The sequence below is a fragment of the Anas acuta genome, chromosome 5 (genome assembly GCF_963932015.1).
Source record: "Anas acuta chromosome 5, bAnaAcu1.1, whole genome shotgun sequence".
Lineage (NCBI taxonomy): Eukaryota > Metazoa > Chordata > Aves > Anseriformes > Anatidae > Anas > Anas acuta.
In genome coordinates, this window is record NC_088983.1 from 16,344,339 (window position 1) to 16,356,849 (window position 12,511).

Consider the following 12,511-nt stretch of genomic DNA (forward strand, 5'->3'; position numbering starts at 1 on the left):
CAGGTGAGGCAATAATCTGCACTGGGTGGATGGTGGAGGAGTCTCATCTAAAATCCCAAGTGAAAATGAGGGAGGCTGTGAATTTGCTGTAGGTGAAGCTTAGTATTTTTAAAGGGGGTTCTGCTTATGTGGATTGTCTCATCTGCAGGACTGTTGCAGAACACCTCCCTGTGTTACTGAAAGTTTAAAGAAGTGGCCTCAGTCATAGGAGAGAAGAGCCCCAGAGAGACTGAAGGCTTTTCAGGACTGTGCTGCAAGGCCCTGTACCTCCTCTCCAGGTTGCTTTTCAAACACGCAAGGACTGACGGTGTCCCGCAGTTTCCCTCAGGAATAAATGTTCTTGACGTGGTAAACGTTGCCTTTGTCCTTTCTGTCTCCTCTCTCCAAGGTGTGTTTGTTTTGTTCTGTGCGTGTGTGCATGCAATGGGAAGAGACTTCAATGTGGTCTTTTCCTTTTGGCTGTCAGCTGTAGCATGGAGAGAAGCCTTGCAAGAGGGGATTCAGAGCAGCATTCAGGCATTGAGAGGAACGGAGTCAGTTCTTGGGAAATCTGTTAAGCTACTTATTCAAAAACATCTTAGAAAACTTCTATGTGGCATAATTACTGAGAAGTAGATGTCATCTGTTGCACGCTTGTGTAAAACGGTATGTGGCAAGTGGAGGAGTCGATAGCTGTAACACCACCACTACTGCGATCCTGAGGTGTGCATGTGGGAGGAGCGCTTTCCCAGTAGGCTCACTTCCAGACAAATCCGGTTAATCCCTCTGTACTGGTGTCCAGTGATTTACAGTGATCTTGCTTTTAGTGTCATGGAATCAACAATGGAGTTAACCCACATTAAATCAATCAACAATGTTGTTATCCTCACTAAAGCAGCATGGCCTGTAGTGCCTTGAAAGGCGGCTTTGGTAAGGCCCTGTTGTGAGAGGTGGCAAAAATCAGAGGACTGAGCATTTAGTTCTGCCTTGTGGGAGTGGTTTGAGTGAAAGTTGTTTGCTTCCAGGGGGATCTTATCCGGGATAGAAACCTGCTGTGTTGATCCTAAAGCTGCCTGGCACAGCAGCAGCTCTCGGCCTTACATCTCTGTGGGCAGCACCTTAAGGAAGAGCTCACAGCTCCTCTGCAAAACCCAGAGGAAAGGTGAGAAATGGTGGCTCTGTGTGAAGTGTCTGCAATGGCAAGCATCACCCAATGCTTCTGCTGCCCATACAGTCCTGGCATGTCCATCATCAGTGGAGGTGCCTGATAGTTGGCAGCAGAAGCCTGCCGTGCCTACTGACACTACTAGAGACGTGCACGAGCCCTGATGCTTGGCTGGGGCCGCTAAGTGACAGTGCTAGAAATGTATTGCTGTAGGGGGATAAAGACATTAGACAATGCGTTTTGAGATATCCTAGTATCGGGGCAGTGGGAAGAAGTTTGATCTTTATTGTATTCTCCATATAGTTCTCCCTCTCTCGTGGGAGGCAGAGCTTAATGGCAAGTTCAGCATCCAGGTTGTCCTTAGAAGCATCTGCAATTAGTTTGTTGTTGGGGTAGGATGCAAGGCTGTGGCTCAAGGACTTAGTTACAGTGAAATATTTTACAGACAAATGCTTGAAAGAAAGAAAACTTTCTGCTTTTAACAATATTAAAACTTTGTTTTGTTTTTTGACGTAAGAGCTTGTTCATTCTTTCTCAGTTCATAGCCTTAAATGGCCAAAAATGCAGTTTTAGATTTTTCTTTCATTTCCTAATTGTTTGTCTGTAGACTTTTTTTCTTTAAGAGATGTGAGTAGAGAAGTTATTCTTCACTGGAAAAAGCCTTCCTGAAAAATTCTAGTCACGACCTTGCTAGCATTTTTTTGAAGAACACCACAGTGTGAAAACAGCGGAAGAAAATCCTAAAGAAATGGTCTGTGTTATCTTTCCAGCACTGCTCCTGACTGAACACCCACAAGTAAGAAGGGGATATAAACAAAGCTGTACTGCATCTCTGCAAGCGGGGTCTGTGGTTTAAAAGTGCTCTGGGGCATGAAGCTGCTGTTGTGAACTCCACCTTGAAATTGGTAACCCAAGTGGTAGGCGTTGTGCCTGACCAAAACGCTGGCCAGTGCTTTCAAACTTGGCTTCAGACCTTCAGCACGTGAGCAAAGATTTTGTTGGGTCCGTGTCAGGCTTCCAAAGGGGGTTCTGCTGCAAAATTGAGGCTCAGCCTTGGTGCTGTCAGGCTGATACTGCCAGTGAGCTGTGCCTTGGGGGCTATGGGATGCTCGGATGTCCACAGTGGTGCTGGGCTCCTCTGGTGCCCCCCTTGGGGCAAGGGTCCACACCTGGAGGAGCGTGGAGGCCGGGGGGAGGAAGACTTCCCTTACATGTGGTGGGCGGTGATGCTAGACTTCAGTGGGGAAGAAAATGTAGGTAGTCAAATTATTCTTGGGGGAAAAAACCCACACCATACTTTTATACTGGCAAATTTTTTGAACTCTTACTTTCTCTAATTAGTTTCTAGATAATTAGGGGTGCATTCCAAATAAGATAACGCCTGCTTATGGCCTCTTTGAGCGAGTGCAACTTTCCCAAGGCTTTGATTATCTTCTTATATCAGCCGCAACTTTTTTCATTTCTGAGGGTTGGGAATGTTTAGAAGAGGAACGCTTTTGTTAAAATGGAATAGTTTCTGCGCTTCAGGTGATGCCTATGCGTTTTGCAGTTTACTGTGACATCTCGGCCACGTGCTGACCAAGCAGGAAACCCTGCAGGTCCAAGTGCAGCGCAGATAACATCTGCCCAGCGCCAAGGTACAGTCAGCAGGGTGTGCGGCTGTGTGCAAGGTCCTTACATCATGCTGGGTGTGGAACAGCTTCGTTCTTCACGAAACATGGCTGGCTGTAAGGATCTGACATGCAAAGAGCCGTGCAAGTGATCTGCCTGGCAAGGCGGCTTCTTGCAGTAAGAAATCCTGCTGCTGCAGGTAGATGTACGAGCTGGTGGGGTGTAAAAGCAGATGCTTAAGCAAGGATTTTCTTTTGCCTTCATGAACAAGAATTCCTGCAAACCTGAGCAAATAGTGTATTTATGTACTAAGAGGTACATGCATGCATTTTTCTATGTAGAAAATCGTAATCTTATGACGTGGTTTGGTCATTCTCATTAACTGCTACTTGATACATCTTGTCTAAGCGACAGCAAAGGGGATGAATGAAAATCGCTTTCCTCAGTGGTTGTTGTTTTTTGAGGACCAATCTAAGACATCCAGCGTTTTCAACAGCTGTTGAAGATAATCTGTAATGTGGACTTCCCCCCCATGTATAATTCTTCAAGTCCTTGTACATATTTTGGAATTGCAGCAATTTGAAAGCTGTAACCTTTCTACAAGCCACTTTCTTTTATGCTGATTGTCTCTCCAGTTAACCCGTGAAATAATTCTGGCAATATCTGAGCTGAATCCTGTGTATGACACCCCGGTCAAATGTCCAAGCCCAAAAAAGAGAACATGGGCAGTTAACCACATGCACCAGATGACAAAACCAACCTGCAACAGTGGAGGAATCGTCGCTTTCTCCTTGCCCTGTGCTGTGCGGTCACCTATAAGCTTGAAATCCCAATGTGTGGCATAGCATCATCTCTGGAGTCTCTTATCTCTGGTGTCTGCAAACAAAAGAAGTGAGCAACGGAGAATGAGTACGCTTGTCCAAGGGAAACTTGTTCTGTGATCCTGTTTAATCAAACATGTAATCAACACTTAATCAAACATTTAATCAGTGACTTGCATTTTTCCTTCTAATTAGTTGCTGCCAATTATTGGGATTGAAGAGTGAGTTTCGGGGCGGAGCTGGACAAAAATAACCAGAGGAAAGCAGCGAGCTCTCGCTGCGCCTTTGTGTCTGCCTCTGCAGCTCCTGCCCAAAGGCTGCATCAGCTGATGGTGTCCACCTCCTTAGCAGTGGTAAGGACAGCGGTAATTTGTTGGGCTAGAGTAGAAATAGAATTGTTAAAAAATACTATTTTTTTGGCTTGAAGAGGTTATTCAGGTTATCTTGAACTCATCGGTGTGCTGATGGCACTGGTGTTGCAATGGGGAGAGGCAGGTACCAGGGAGCCCAGGGAGCTCCATAAAGGGAAATGTGTGGAAGATGCAGGTGAGCTGCTGGCCTCGGGCTCTTTCTCTGAGAGGGAGAATGAGAGTATGAGTAACGGAGATCCTGCATGGTTGTGCTTGTCCAGGCAGCTTCTGGAAGATCTAGAGAGGCCCGTGACATTGCCTTGTTCCTGGCTATGCAGTGTGGCAGAGCTCCCAGCAGAGCCAAATCTGGGCTGTGATGAGTCCTGGCTAGGAAAGGTGATGGTGTTCTGGGGTTGTGCAGCAGCTCCCATGTGCTGCCCCATGCCGAATCTGGGAAAGCTGCAGTCTTAGAACACCTCAGCTCAGTCACTGGTGGAAACGATGGGTGTGACAGCTGCTGTCTAGGATAAGTTACGAAAAAGCAAGGGCAGGATTAATTAGGGCACTGTGCGGGTGTGTCTGCCTGAGAGAGATTAGCAGCAAGAAGTGCTGTGGGAGGTCAGAGGTGTGGGGACAGCGTGGCACGTGCTGGGTGTCTGAGCCCGAGGAAGGGCACTGAAGGTTGGGTGAAGTGGTGCTGGCAGAAGGTTGAAGCTGACTGGGAAAAATTGCTCGGTTCAACAAGATGGGATGCTCTAAACTTCCTGTAAGCCATCAGGATTTGTGTTAAAGAACTTCCTGGCTCTGTCACTTGTTTCTGTGTTGCGGAGGGATGTGTGTTTTGAATAACAGCTTGGATCAAAACCAGGTAGTAGCTGTGTCCTGTGGCTTATGAAGTGGGCACAACAGGCACGAACTTACAGATAACAACCCGGGCAAGGAATTTTCTCCAGCCAGGGTAGAGATTTCTTGGAGATGCTGTTCTGCCCTTAACAGGTACAGAAACTACCCTGAGTGATGGAGGCTTTGTTTTGCTGCCTCATCTCTGCTCCAGCTCTCTTTCGGCTGATCCTACAGATAGGGATCCTACATCCCTCACTGCCAAAAGCTTCTGGTGTGTTCCTATGAATCTTCTTGACCTACATTGACTTGATATTATAGGGTTGGCAGCAGTATGTTGTACATGTGCTGCATTTCCAACTCCTCAAACTGCAGCCTTGTCTAGTGAGACTGGCAGAAAGCTCTGTTCTCTTATCTGAACCTTTTGGTAAGGCTTTTTCTTTCCTCCCTCTAATGGTCACATCAGCTATTAGTATTATTCTGCATGCCATATAATAAAAATAATTCCTTAACTTGTTGCCTCTCAGTTTAGATCCTTTCTCAATGTGAAGTTCATGTAGCTCGCGTTTTATTTGATTTCCAGGATCGTGTGTAATTCGTGTAGATCACCAGATGATTCACTGTGGCTCTGTCAAATGCTGTCCTGGTTCTTCTCGGGGAAGTTGGCCGCATGTCAACAAGCAGGATGTTTTGAAACAGTACGGTCATGGCTTGTTGGAAGCCAAGCTTTCATTTTATTGCAAGCCTCTCTAATGAGGCTTCCAAATAAAGTAAAATCATTTTTTGATCTGTGTTGGTGTAAACTCAAGCAGAGGAGTAGGTTGCAGGGGAAGGAATTTCCCGTTATTGTAACTGACATCTGAATCAGTTCAAACGCAGAGAAACAATCCACTTCACTTTGAATTTGTACCACGAATTTCCTGATGGACGCCTTTTTCTCCTCAAAGAGGAGACGAGGCAACAGAGTGGCACTTCTCACATGCAATTTCTTTTCTGCCTGCTGCTGACGTGGTTCATACAGAGTTTGGGGGGGATAGGACAGGGTGGGATGATGAATAGCGAAATAAGCATGAAACCCACTTTCAGATGAAACTGGGCTGATGGAAATGCTTTTTAGCCAGCCATTAATTTTGGCCTAAAGAAACAGCCCTCTTTAAAATAGTGGCTGCATTCAGAAAGGCCCCAAAGTAAAGGCTGAAGCATGAAATGCTGCTCAAAGGGAGCAAACAAAACAGGAACTGGCTGGATGAGCTATGTGAGCCTGAGCCGGTGCAGAGTTTGGGGAGGAAAGATTTCTAGGAACCTCTCCTGCATTAATTGTTTCCTGCAAACCCTTTCCGTGGGTGTCCTTTTAACCTGATGAAACACCAGACTGGTAGCCCTGGGGCTGTGTGTAGCTGCCCACAGTGAGCTGTCCGCACGGGCTCTTGTTGTTGGTTACGTCTGAGTAAATTACTTACTCTGGTTCCGTGCATGAAGAGGGAAATCTGTTCGTGTGTATGCAAACAGTGGTCACTTGGTGAGTGCCGGAGACAAGAAATCACAAATGCTCTCAGAGCTAATGACGCTTGAGGGAGACTTGGTGTCTGACTTGCTCTGTGCTGAAACGCTAGGGCCACCCTTCATGCAAAAAAAAAAAGAAAAGTTGCAATCGGGTTTCTGTAGCGAGCAGACATGTTCACTGTCTTAAGTTTCTCTTGTTTGTATAACGAAGCTTTGCATGGAGGAAAAAGCCCCAGACACACATATATCTTACTTGAAGCCTGGCTGGAAATGAATAAACTCCTTTTTGCACGGCAAGGTGCTGAGCTTAAAGAAGTGTCTGATTTCTGCCAAAAAATGCCCAGTCTCTTCCAGAGATCCAAGAAGTAGAAAAAAAAGTGTATTACACATTTCTCATGAACGTCTCAGTGGGTGTCTGGCCTATGTAAAACTCCTAAAAGGTTTGTTCAAGGCTGCTTGCCAGCGGCTTGGGAAGCTGCAGAGGAAGGTGAGCATTTGGTTTCAGGGTGACGGAATAAAAGCCGCTTCCAAATGAAAGCTTGGTGGGTGCTTTACAGATGCACTGCTCAGAGGGATTCTGGTCTAGGAAGGACAAAATGTGGATAAATGAATGCTCCTAATAGTTTGCTTTCCTGAGTGATTTTGCGGGTAGCTGTGTGCAGGCTCCAGCAAGAAGATTGTTAAAGATGACCACCACAGGTGCCTAAAGCTGAGAAAAGCCCTGAAAGGGACAGGTTCTTAGGGGGCAATTGCCAAATGCTTTCAGAAAGTCTGCTTACTGTAGGCTAAGACAGATGGGGCAATCAGAATTGTTGTGTGACCTTGAGAGACCAGCCCAGCTCACCTTTTGCCTGCCTTTCTCTTCTGTTCTCTTTCCCCTTCCAAAAAAAGACAGCTGCCGTCCGCAGAGCTATGCCCATTTTAGGTTAGCTTACCAGATGTGTTGCATTTCTTCAGCGTGAATTCCCTGTTCAAACAGAACTGGGAGGCATTGGGAAGGTTTATATGTAGGGCATGACGTCAATATTTAATCTGAAAGGCTCTCTCTCTCGAAATGGTGAGATATACGGATAGTTCAGTTTACAGGTAAATGCAGATATCCGTGCTCTGAAGTTTAAAAGCACTAATGAAACAACTTTCTGGCTGTCCTAATACATCTCATGATTCTGTGTTGTCCCCATGAAAGGAGAAATGCGTGCTGTCTCTGTAAACCTCCTCTCACCTTGTAAGAGCCCCAGAGGCCCTGAGTGTATTTGTTAGCCCAGACACGAGCGGCAGCTGCTTTAATAAGGAGACGCTGGCAGTTGTTACAGTTCTGAGAGAAAGCTGCTTATGAAATATGCATGCAGGTTTTACAAGCCATGGTGTACACGAGTTAAAAATTAAAAACTATATTGGAAAGTAAGTAATTTTTTGTTGCGCCATAGTGAACGGAGAGGCAGGAGCCTAAAGGAAGCTCCAGAATAAATGAAGACTTGCTTGCATCTGCCCTAATGTTTTATTTCTGAGAGCTGCTCTCTGTCTACATAGAAATCTGTATGAGCACCATGATTTTGGTGGGCTAGAAAAAGGGCTTCCACAAAGGTGGGGTGGGGCTTTGTCCCCCCTCACTTTGACAGCCTTACTCTGCTGGGACAAAAACACGTGTTTTTCTCTGCCCTTCTCATCCTGTTTTTCTTTGCCAGTCGGAACGGACCTACACCTCAGTCTAGTTTTTTTCTCTAGTACAAGATCCCCCTGAGGCAGCCTCTAACTGGCCAGCTCGGGAGGCTTTGGCAGTGAGCAGCAGTGCGGGCTGCAGGAGGCAGAAGCTGGCCGCGTCCTCAGGCGAGAGCTGCAGTCTGCCCTGAGCTGCATGCTGCTGCAGAAAGCTGGCTCCTAGCACCTCAGCGGTGGAGTTTAAAGGCCGGCGAGGCTCTGGTCTCTGGACAGTTTTATAGCTAGGTAGGCTGGAGGGCCTTGGTTCAACTCCCTGCACGTTGCACCAGCTCTTGTCAATTATTAGTTCCTGTTGCAAAAGATGCGGCCTGTGAAAGGAGGCAGGCAGAAGGCTCGATCAGCTCCTCTGACACTGATCAAGGATTTACTGGTAATGCTGTTTTGCTCAAGAGTGGTACTGCTCGGAAGCAATGCGGGGCCAACATAATTATGGTGGAGTTTGGAGGAGTTGTACGTCAGCTGACTTCAGATTTGATGGTATCTCAGCCACAGAGCAGGCGTTTCACTAATGCTTTTTGCTAGTTTTCCTTGAGAGGTGTCTGAGCATAAAGTTAGGACTGGCTTTTGGGAGCTTCAGCATGAGAAACATGTTAGCTGTAGGCACAGGAGCTTCAGGATATTTCCTAAGAGCAAACATCTCCAATTAGCTGCCAGCAGGGTTGCTGAGTGTTTCTTTAAATTTAGTGCTCTTTGTTCCATGTTACAGTTCGTGTCCATACAGTGTGTGACCATCCCAACTTGTTCACTTTTTGGAACAGCATTGTTCTGTCAAGCCTTTTCAATCCCGCTTTGCACAGCGCCTTCCTGTTACGTTGTGCTTTCTGAGCACATTGCATGTGCTTTTACTTGCAATGAACAGGGTGATGAAACAGGCTGCTCCGAGCAGTCAGCAAGTGAGCGGTTTAATGCTCTGTGCTGTTTGGGATGGAGGGCCATTGCTTTGAGTGCTGCGTGGGCTCGTGAAATTAACTGCTGAAGATGAATTCCTCTTAGGATTCCACTTAAGTTGTCTGGAAAACTGAAAACTCATCTGCTTATTAAAATTCAGCTGGTACAGGCGAGAAGTGGCAGGACCCCTTACTGCTAGCTTTCAGCCTCGAGCAGTTCTGCCAGTACCAGCCACGGTGCTGATGAAAACCTCAAGTCAATGTGAGTTTTCTGTTCAGTCTGGGAGCCTCTCTGTGGCAAAGTATCAGTATCACTTCAGTATCACTTTAGTTTCCTTGCATTCCAACTTGGTACTAGCAGAGCAAGGAGACAGTAACGTTTGCCTTCCTATTTCAGTATAATAGCTGTTAAGAAATTGGAAATAGGTTTTCCTGTATTTCGGCAACATCTGGAAATTCAGAGGTAAACAAATTACCCATCAGCTAACTAATGCACCTCATCAATGAGAGGACTGCCCTTCTTTCCCAAATTGTGTGAAGATTCCCTTGACGAAGAACACCTGCATACTTGATTTGCAGGGCTCCAGTGACAATGGAGAATTCACTTTTTAGGATCTTTCTTGCTGGCTAATGACTTACTCTGTGATACAAGAGAACAAGAAGCTAGTAATTTGTGACTGCTGGCTTAAACTAAGTTCAGAGGAGGTTTGCTAAGAACAATACAGAATGTAAATTTTTAGAAGTTTGGTTTCAGAGAATAAAATCTACTCTTTAAGAGTTTTATGGTTATAGTACCAAGTTTTATCAATGCATGCAGAAAAATTCTGCCTCAGTGTAACAGTTATTTGCTCTCCAGTGCCATAATATGTTCAATTGTGCAATGTTTTTCATATTATAAACCCTTCTGTGTGAGGTTATTTACATTTTACAAATGAAAAGTGTGATGTGTCTGTATGTTTCTAGAAGCCTGTGATAGCTTCTAAAGTAAGCTGAGTTTAAAATATGTGAAAGATGAACTGTATCTGTCCCCAGCAGCAAAACCCTTCTGCCTTGTGAGTGTGCTGCCCCTTCTCAGGTGTCTTTCAGCCATCACCTGTGCCTTGTGACCTTAGGAAGGCTTTTGAAAGGGATGGGTCATGTGTTTGCTTTTTGCACAGGGTCATATTAACAGTAGGGCGATTGCGGTCACGGAGAGACAAAGGGAGCTTGGCAGAGGGAGGACGTGCATGCTCTCTGCAGTGCTTAAGGAGGCAAGCGGTTTATCGAAGCCAAAGGATGGGGCTGGAACAATTTAGCATGCAAATCTGAAGGACTCTGACCCTTAGGAATTATGTCCTGTAATGGAAGACGCAGTGCCAAGGCAGCTTGGTTTGAAGATGATTTTTAAGAAGTTTATAAAGACAGCACGTGGTGTGGCTGGCTGCCATAGCTAGAAACTGGATCTGCTAACGTCTGAAGGTCCCCCTGGTGTTGTGTGCCTGTGGTTGAAGGCTAACCCCTGCATAATTGCTCATAATTGCCATCAGGTACTAAATATGTCTTTGAATGTCTGCTAGGATGAATAGCTTGTTGTCTTTAATCATTTTCTGTGCAGCTGTTAATCATTCCTTCTTCCCACGATGGCTCCTCAATTTTTTCTTAAAAGACAGTGGTTTTGTGTCCCTGCTGGGAAAACAGTGAGCATGGGCTCCCAGACCTTGGGGTCACTAGTTTCAGGAAGAATGTCCTGCAGAGGTCAGCACCACTGATGTGTCTCAAATGTCCAGTTTAAACAGAAGAAAACAGAACCTTTCAAGTTTGTAGTTAATGACTTGATGGCTTTTATGACTTTGGTACTCTAGAGATTTTATTTCTGCAATGCCTGTTCTTTAATGCTGAAAGTAGTAACCCTGGTCTGTTTCCTTAACCCATTACTGAAGCTTAGTCTTAAATTGCCCGTAGTCACTGAATACTATTTCCTCTGCTTACCGTTTGAAGTGTCTGGTTTCTTTGCGGCTTCCTCCTCCCTGCAGCTTAAACCTCTGAAGTCTTGATGTTGGATGCTTCGGTTTGTCTTTGGTCTGGCAGCATAATGGGTTAGTGGGCTTCTAGCTGGCTCTTCGCTCTGAGGTGCCGCTGAATGTCTGCCTGTGTCGTGGTGGGAAGCTGAGGTGTGTGGAAGCATTGTGGTGCCTCAGGTAAACACGAGAGTGCTGCTGCTGCCTGCCCTACCAAAACGCTCTTTGATTTTCTGGTCCATTTGCTGGCCTTGTGTTCTGTTGCAGCCCTCAAAGGAGCACTTTTGTAGCTGTAAATGGGATAATATAATGCTCTCAAGATGTAGAGAAGATCAGATGGTTCTACCAAATGTCATGTGTGAAGGGGATGGCAGTGTGAGAATCACTTACAGTGCCGTAGTCTCTGATCTATGGGGGCTCCTATTGCAAGGAGTGTTCCCTATTTATAAAAACAAGGATGAAATGAAATACACAAATGTGGCTGCCCTCCGTGATTTTTGTGCTTTAAAGGTCCTCTGTGACAGCCAGAAGTCTAATTTCTTCAGCCCATTTAAAGAGCACTTAAAGCTCTAAACCTCTTCTCTCCTGTACTGCATTATCTGTTGCTACCTGACTGTACTTTACTGCCTTCTCCTTTGGATCTGTGATGCTCTACAGAGAGAGAGAAAGCTGAGGATTTCCCTCCCCACACACACATCCCACTCCAAATGCCAGCTTCTCACCCATTTCAGTCATAAATCTTTCAAAAATACTGACCAAAGAAGAGAAAATGCTTACTGAAAGGTATGAATAGTTGGATTTAAGTTGGCAAAACTACCTCTGATTAATTCCCTGCTTAATAGATTGAGAACAAAAAATAAATAAAAATGGCCCCTGTTCCAGCTGTATCTACTAGTATTTCAGGTGCCTTCAGTTAACTTCAGTTAACAGTGTGAGCTGGGGCTGCTGGTTGCTTGCAGCTCTGGTGGGCAGTCCTGAGAAATGATAAAAGCAAGGATCCTGGCAGATGTCCCCTGAGGGAAGTGCAGGGTACTCTGCTGGTGGAGAACCTGGTGCAGATTATCTGAGCTCGCCTTTGTGCCTGGAAGAGGAACAGGATGTCTGCGAGGCTGTGGATGGCCGGCGTTTGCTGGTTTTCACACTTTGCTTTGGTATTGTTTGCATCGTGTCTTCCTGTGTCTGATAATTTTGGCGTGGTGGAAAGCCGTGGCGGCTGCAGGTTTTTTCTCTGATTCATTAATATTTATGCAGCTCCCTTAGAAGCCAATATATGGCTTTTCTGGAAAAATGCTTTTTATGTTTTATGTCAGAGTAATATATTATTATTATTTGCTGTTTTTTTTTAAATGTGTGTGTCTGGAGGTGAAACATTCTCACATATGAGAAAATGAACTTCACTGCATGCATTAATAACTTCTTAGGCTATTAAAACAGATATCATGATTGCTTTTTACTTTTCGAATTGTAAATTGTTTGGTATTTTTCAATCCATCACTCAGACCAGACAGCAAAAATATGCTACTTAATTGAACCGTGGCTGTAATGTATGACCTGAGCATCGTTTTCCCTTTGTAACTGTCATTCTCTATAACGTTCAGGTCCTGCATGCCACGGGGAATTAGTGCAAGCTGTTTACTTT

The 12,511-nt window shown here is 45.4% G+C and overlaps 1 protein-coding gene across 2 annotated transcripts in view; it reads left to right on the plus strand.

Annotated features, from left to right (window-relative positions):
* ITPK1 (inositol-tetrakisphosphate 1-kinase) overlaps window positions 1–12,511 on the plus strand; it is a 146,455-nt gene that overhangs the window by 15,707 nt on the left and 118,237 nt on the right. The window lies entirely within an intron of this gene.